This window comes from Myotis lucifugus, unplaced genomic scaffold (genome assembly GCF_000147115.1).
Source record: "Myotis lucifugus unplaced genomic scaffold, Myoluc2.0 scaffold_81, whole genome shotgun sequence".
NCBI lineage: Eukaryota > Metazoa > Chordata > Mammalia > Chiroptera > Vespertilionidae > Myotis > Myotis lucifugus.
In genome coordinates, this window is record NW_005871129.1 from 3071127 (window position 1) to 3079826 (window position 8700).

An 8700-nucleotide genomic window follows, 5' to 3' on the forward strand; every position below is an offset into this window, starting at 1 on the left:
AAAAAAAAATATAATTAATTTTTCAGGGGAATCAAGTGGTTTTTTGTGTACAATGTACAATATGACTGAATATTATATACATATATATATACTAATTATAAATAAATATATATATATAATCTGCTGTTACCAATCTGAAATATATTTGTGTTGGAAAAAATCAGAAGAGATAAAATCAGATAATATAAAATAACAACACAATAGTGATAACAGATTTTGTTATTTAGTTATTAATTACAATGAGAGTTTCCTATAAAGCATGTTTTCTAACTTACATTCTATTTTCCTCAACTTAAAGTTTAGGTATTTAAAAAATCTTTGGAGAAAATAGCTACTTCTTAAAAGTTGAAGAAAATGTTGACTTTCTGGGGGAAGGTTAAAAACTCTACTTGAAATATACCTACTGTGCATGGCTGGAGGAAAAGAAAATTATCTCAATAGGCCAAGAGAGAATAGGTTCATACACCATGTAAACCTGTCTACAAATAACAACTGATATTATAAAATGACTAGAGAAATAGGATTACCAATATATAAAACACTGAAATAGCAATTAGATATTAGGTACTCAGGTAAAAATTGGGAATCAATATTCTTTGAACAATAATAGATTTTATAATGTTCATAAAATTTCCATCCATTCATTAATTTACCTATTATTTTACTTAGTTGTTAATCTTTTATTAAACACTAGGGGCCCAGTGCCCGAATTTGTGCACTTTGAAAGGAACTGTGGGCTGCGAGGCTGCAGTGGGCACAGGGGCATGTCTCAGTTCATCATCCATGCCCTGCTGCAGACAAATTATGGGATGAGAATAAATCTCATTTTATTGAAGATTTCTATTGGAAATTACACCAAAGAGAAGGTGCCTGTGTAAACTGTGAAACGCATGCCCTTAACGAAATTCAGGAGGTATTCACATTGCATGGAATGAAATGTTCACATTTTAAACTTCTGGACTATCCTTTATTAATGAATGCAAATACATGTGATCAATTGTACGAGCAACAATGGGCAGAGGTTCTGATAAATTCTCTGAATGATGAACAGTTGGCAGCCTTTCAGACTATAACTTTAGCCATCGAAGATCAAACTGTACACCCCAAATGCTTTTTCTTGGATGGTCCAGGTGGTAGTGGAAAAACATATCTGTATAAAGTTTTAACACATTATATTAGAGGTCGTGGTGGTACTGTTTACCCACAGCATCTATAGGAATTGCTGCAAATTTACTTCTTGGTGGAAGAACCTTTCATTCCCAATATAAATTACCAATTCCATTAAATGAAACTTCAATTTCTAGACTCGATATAAAGAGCAAAGTTGCTAAAATCATTAAAAAGGCCCAACTTCTTATTATTGATGAATGCACCATGGCATCCAGTCATGCTATAAACGCCATAGACAGATTATTAAGAGAAATTATGAATTTGAATGTTGCATTTGGTGGGAAAGTTCTCCTTCTTGGAGGGGATTTTCGACAATGTCTCAGTATTGTACCACTTGCTATGAGATCAGCCATAGTACACACAAGTTTAAAGTACTGTGATATTTGGGATGTTTCAGAAGTTGTCTCTTAAAACAAATATGAGATCAGAGAATTCTGCTTATAGTGAATGGTTAGTAAAACTTGGAGATGGCAAACTTGATAGCAGTTTTCATTTAGGAATGGATATTATTGAAATCCCCCATGAAATGATTTGTAACGGATCTATTATTGAAGCCACCTTTGGAAATACTATATCTATAGATAATATTAAAAATATATCTAAACATGCAATTCTTTGTCCAAAAAATGAGCATGTTCAAAAATTAAATGAAGAAATTTTGGATATACTTGATGGAGATTTTCACACATATTTGAGTGATGATTCCATTGACTCAACAGATGATGCTGAAAAGGAAAATTTTCCCATTGAATTTCTTAATAGTATTACTCCTTCAGCAATGCCGTGTCATAAATTAAAATTGAAAGTGGGTGCAATCATCATGCTATTGAGAAATCTTAATAGAAAATGGGGTCTATGTAATGGTACCAGATTTGTTATCAAAGATTACAAACTAACATAATCGAAACTGATGTATTAACCGGATCTGCAGAGGGAGAGGTTGTTCTGATTCCAAGAATTGATTTGTCCCCATCTGACACTGGCCTCCCATTTAAATTAATTCAACGACAGTTTCCTGTGATGCCAGCATTTGCAATGACTATTAATAAATCACAAGGACAAACTCTAGACAGAGTAGGAATATTCCTACCTGAACCCGTTTTCGCACATGGTCAGTTATATGTTGCTTTCTCTCGAGTTTAAAGAGTGTGTGACATTAAAGTTGTAAATACTTTATCCCAAGAGAAATTAGTCAAGCACTCTGAAAGTGTTTTTACTCTTAATGTGGTGTACAAGGAGATATTAGAATAAGTTTAATCATTTTATCAGTCATTATTTGCATCAGTGTTGTTTTTGTATCATGAGTTTGTTGTTGTTATATCATTTTATTATTGTTTATTTATTAATAAAATTACATATTATTTTCATATACATTGTACTCATTTCCTTTTATTTCTCACACTTTTATTATAGAGAAGGGGCAAATAGCAATATTAAAATATTTCCTCTAATTAATTTCCTTTCAATGTGCACAAATTTCATGCACCAGGCCACTAGTAATAATAATGAAATAATATTTTTTGCTTTTGAAAGGATGAGTACTCAGCTTTGTAGAAATCACTACTAATTTGAACAATTTCCTAAATATTTAAATAAACAAGTTTTTAAAAAATTGTTTTTGAATATATATGACTTGCTAAAGGATAGCTTCTACTTTGAATCTTGTTCTTGATCACTAGTTTATACAAACAACTGAGGTCTTTTCATCTAAGAACATTGTAAAATAAATATCATTAAGATCTTAAAAAAAACTTTATCTGAGTTTAGTAATGGTTCTGCTGATGCAATATGCCCTGTTGAAGATCATATTAACAATATTTGGAGAACAATGTGCATGAACATAATATCTTGGGTGTACTCTGGTTATGTATTTATACAAAAAATTGGGTTATGTTGTGATTAACCATGTTTGTTAGTCAGGCTTCTTGGTTGCAAGCTAAAAATCTGATCTTTTGTAACTGAAGGAGAAAATCCTTTTATTGAAAGAATATTGGATATTTTAGCAAAATTGGAAAAAAAACACTTGAAGAATGTCAACCAATGTTCATTGATGCCAATTCAATGCCAATTGAAAGCCCCAATTTGGTGTACAGTGAAGAAGGAAACTTTATTCAGTGCAAATAGCTCAATTGAGATACAGCAACACTGTGAAATAGCTCAATAGTGCTATGGCTCAATTATGAAATAGCATAACTGTGGAATAGCACTCCTGCGAGGCACCTCTCTAGCTAGACAGCTCTATTCTGTTCCACCTGCTCAGTTCTGCTCCACCCGCTCTGGTTCACCCAAGTGTGACCCTGTACCAGCTAGACATCTTAGGTGATTCAGCAAGGAAACACAGTGTTCAGTGGAAAGGGAAATGTACTCTCTGGATGAGAAGGGATCTGACATATATAGAGATGAACCCAACCCCATCCCTTATTGGTCCATCCTCATGCAAATGAAGACTCCAAATCCTTGCAGTTCAATTGGTCCCAAAGTCACTGTTCTGATCGGTCAGAATTTGGCCATTTTGATTGGTCAGTGAAGTTGCTGATGGGGTTGTGCAGCTTCAATTGGATGGGAAAAATCTCAGTCTTTTTGGTTGAAGTAAGATTCCAGGAACTCCTTTATAAGGGCTGGCTTAGATGGCTGGAATACAGTGCATGCAGGCAGTTGAGAGCAGTAGGCAGGCAGTTGAGAGCAGGCTTCTACCTTAACTCTGGCCTGCATGATAGCGCTCTCTGTCAGAATAGCTGCTAAGCACTGTTTTTATACAAATTTGGGCCCAGTTTGCCACAAGGAGCCCTTCTTAGTAGGTATGTTCTTTCTGAGGGTCCACACAAGTTAAGTTCAGAAATTAAGTCAAGACCAAAGAATACTACTCACAGCAGAGGTCATGCTTAAAATGCCTTGTCACAGAAATAATTTGGTTAAAACATTGTTCCTGCACTGATACCATTAAACCCATCATGCTGTCCTTGAATTACCATCATAATGGCCACCACTGGAGAATTTATCTTTACCATTTCTGAGATTATGGTTTACAATTTCAAGACTCAAACTCCAAGATAGAAACTTCTGATTGGTCATAGTCCCCATTTCTCATGAAAATTCACCCAAAATAGGTGACTGTCCAAATGTTGCTTAACTTTTAAAAAATCAACAAATTCACATTATAGAAAAATACAATCTCTCAGCTTTGTTTTCAACATCTGTGCCCTATGCACTCCAGGGCTCTAGCTAGATTTAAAAAAATGCCACCTGGCAGCTATTAAAGTGATACTCTTAATCAATTATGTGAAACAGAAAGCATGATGACAAATGTTGCTTTCCTTAAAACAACTTTGTCACCATTAGTGGATTGGATTTTATGGTTAGTTTTCTGGTTTTGGTCACATAGCATATATATTTCTCTTAAATAAAGTCTAAGGAAGTTAGAAGCTATGGAAACTAGAGGATCACATATTCTAGGTCCAGATAAAATAAAGATTATTTACTAAAGTAATAATTTAAAATATATTTTGTATAATTTGATTTTATATGGTTTATTACAATTCCAGAATCTAACAACTAACCCAAAGAAGCTTTTTATAGTCAAATATTTTTTAGATGTAAATTATAACCTCGAGGTTTTGAACACTGAAAAAATTACTCCTATTGAGCAGAAAGAATATTTAGGATAGTAAAAATACTCAGTACGATGCTAAAATGGTGGATATATATCGTTAAGAATTTATCCAAATCCACAGAATACATAACACTGAAAGTGAACCCTAATGCACACTACGGGTTTTGGGTAATTAAGATGTATCTGTGTATGTTCATAATTTGTAAGAACTGTACCACTCTAGATGTTGATAATGGGAGAGGTTATGCATGTATGGGGACAGGGGATATATGGGAAATCACTGTACTTTCTGCTCACTATTTCTCTAAATCTAAAATTGCTCTAAAAAATTAAGCCTATAGCCCTGGCTGGTGTGGCTCAGTTGGTTGGATGGTTTTCCATGCACCGAAAGTTTGCTGGTTGCATTACCTGTCAGGGCATATGCATGTGTTGTGGACTTGATCCCCAATAGGAGGCATGCAGGAGGCAGCTGATTCATGTTTCTCTCTCCCATTGATGTTTCTCTCTCTCTCTCTCTCTCTCTCTCTCTCTCTCTCTCTCTCTCTAATAAATAAAAAATAAAACCAATAAAGTCTATAAAATTATTGCCATGTTTTGAAGTTGTGATTATTTTAAGTATTTTCCATTATGAAATTACAATGCTAATAGGCAAAATGTAAATGGATATGCTAGTTTCCAAAGATGGCAATCATAAATTCTTTCCTTCCCCCATATGTGCATGTTGGACCTCAAACCAAATAATGATTGAGTCTACTTTCCTTCTCCTTGAATCTAAGCTGCCCTTTGACTCTTTTGAGAAATCAAATGAAATGAAAGTGACACTGTGCCAGTTCTGGGCCTACTCTTTAAAAATACTGGCTGCTTCAATTTCTGCAATATTTGAAGTCAACCACCATGTGAGAAGTCTGATCCCACCATACTGTAAGGAAGACTAAGCTAGCCGTTGAAGAGCTCAGGTGGAGAGAAAAAGATAACTGATCAACCACAAACTGTATCATCTTTTCTAGTTGAGTCACTATACTTGGGAATGAAGAAGCCATCTTGTTGATCCAGCCCCAGACGGTATCATGTAAAACAGACCAGCTGCACACCTGAGCCTATCTCAGATTGCAGAATCATGAAAAATAATAACTTTTGATTTAAAAAAAATAAGTTTTGGGTTTTTTCTCACATGTAAATCTCACATCTTGGGTTGTTTCTCTAGTAATAAATAATTGGAATAGAAATTCGTACCTAGAAGTAAGATACTGCCATGACAAGAAAAACCCCCAAAACCCTAAAATATATGTTTTGAAACCAGACTGAGACCTGAAAAGCAGCAAAGGAGACTGTTTGTGGAGAGTGGGAGGGAATAAATGAATGAAGCACAGGTAACCTGTGCTATATCTTTTTGAAACAGTTGGTGAGACTGTCACTTTCAGTGACATGGAAAACAAAAATTGGACCTAATGAAACTGTGAATCTGGACACATATGTTTCCACGCAGAATTTGACAACTAAATTTAGTTGCGTTTAGCAGCCTATAATAACATATTGCAGGAGAAAGATGAAATAAAGAAGAAATATTACAGTATTCAAAGACACTAAACAGGAATTTTTTAGGTTATATTGTCATCTCCTCCAGATAACAAAAAAAGTATCAAAATAAAAATGGCCTCAGGGCAAAGACCAAATCCAGGAAACTACTGGTAAAACATGGACCCAGAGTAGTTCCAAATTGAGAATTAAGACCTCAGAAAAATGTATTGCAGTGCCTAGAATTAGAGCCTCTTATTTTGACAAAACTATGTCTAACCATCTAAGGCCATGAATCTTAAAACATGGTCTCACAGCACCCTGTATCACAAAATGAAGTATAAGGGGTCCTTCCTCAAAAGGATTTGTAAATGTGGTTCTGATCTGGTAAAATAAAACCCAATAAGATTCATAGGAAACCCACAATGTTTTCAAGAGAATTTTAATTCCAAAATTGCAATAAATGTGGAGTAAAAAGAGATAGAGACAGAAAAAAAAAAAGGAAAAGAGGTCTTTGGGCATGAAAGCTTTTGTGGCAGGAAGCAGATTGAGAAAGCTACCCAGTTGAAAATACTAGCTATTTCTTATGGCAAAAGAAGGAATAACTCAGATGGTAGGGCCAAGAGCCTGCAGTAAAAACTCAACAGCCAGAGAGCACACATATATCCTAACCGAGAGAGAGAGAGAGAGAGAGAGAGAGAGAGAGAGATGGGAGAGGGTGTCTGTCTGAATATGTCACATTGCTGGGTTAAGGATGGAAGAAAAGACCAATAGCCAATAAATTCAAGTTGCCCCTTGATGCTGGAAAAGGCAAGGAAACAGAATCTTATCTACAGCCCACAAAAGGAATGCAGGCTTGCCAACCTTGATTTTAGCCCAGTGAAACTGACTTTGGACTTTTGATTTCCAAAATGGTAAATTTGTGCTAATGTTTACAGTAGAAATTAGAAAGTAATATACTGTCTTATTACTGTGCATTAGGTGTATGGAGGAAGATAATTTGTCTTATTTCACAGGCCGTTAATCCCGAGAAATTTCATACATATATCTCTGGTTCTGGAATAGATAATGTTATATTTGATTTCACATGTGAGCTGGATGCCACAATGGGCTGAGGCTTTGGAGTATATAGAAGGTACTCTACATGTACATACAAATAATGTATTTGCATGAGGGAGAATCATTAATTGTGTGGTCAGAGGATGAACTGGAGTACATGTCTTTTCAAAATAGTTGTTATCTATTCCTTCCCTCCTTGCATGTACATCCTGCTCTTCACATCAGGAGGTGAAGTTCATTACCCTTCTCCTTGAATCTGGTCTGGCTTTGTAGCTTCTTTGCCCAGCAGAATTCAGGGAAAATGAAGCTATCAGTTTTAGACGTAGCCTTTAAGAGGATTGACAGCTTCTGCTTTTTTCCCTGGAAGTAAGCCATCATGTAAAAAAAATTGTGTGAAGACCATGTTTGTGTGAAGAGGTTAGGCACAGTCAGAAGCTGCATGATAAAAGGGAGACACCCCTCCCTGGCTGGTGTGACTCAGTGTTTGAGCATCGACCCATGAACCAGGGGGTTGTGGTTTGGTTCCTTATTAGGGCACATGCCCATGTTGCGGGCTCAATCTCCAGTAGAGAGCATGCAGAAGGCAGTCGTTTGATGATTCTCTCGTATCTTTGATGCTTCTATTCCTCCTCTTCCTCTCTCTGAAAACTTAAAAGAAAAATAAAAGGGAGACACCTGTCAATTCTCTGTTTTTCCTCCCATCGTAAATGATAAAGCCATCATTGAAGACTGTATGGACCAAAGCCAAGCTAACTAACTAGTGAACTAACTAATCAAAACACCCAGATGTGTCCAGACTTAGTTTCAGAACCATGAGAAACAATATATGCATTGTTATTAAGTTTTGGGTTGGTTTACTGTGCAACAATATCTAACAGAGAGAGTCAATATGTTAATAGTAAAAAAAATAATTTCAGGATTTTTTTGCACTTCTAATGTTAATAAATCTAAAATTATCATTTTACATTGTCCAAACAGGGAAAGTTTTAATAATATATGATTTGGTTAAAGTAACACCTCCTGATTTAGCAAAAAGTTTCCTAGTATACCAGCCTCAATAGAAATTGATTAAATTGTATTGCTTTTATTCTTAGATTTTTTTTTCTGCTTTTAACTGTATTTTTTTCATTTTCTCTGCCTAAGATTGTATGTTACGATTTTACCACTTAACACCATAAGGTAACATTATACAATGAATAGTACATTAAGAAAGAAATTAAACTCTTGAAGATAAAATCAGTCATGCAAAAAGATTTTGCACTCTCTAGACCCAATAATCTTGACTGCTCATATTCAGGTAGAGTGTGCATGGTCTAAATCCTAGATAGAAAAATAAGTCAATAAAT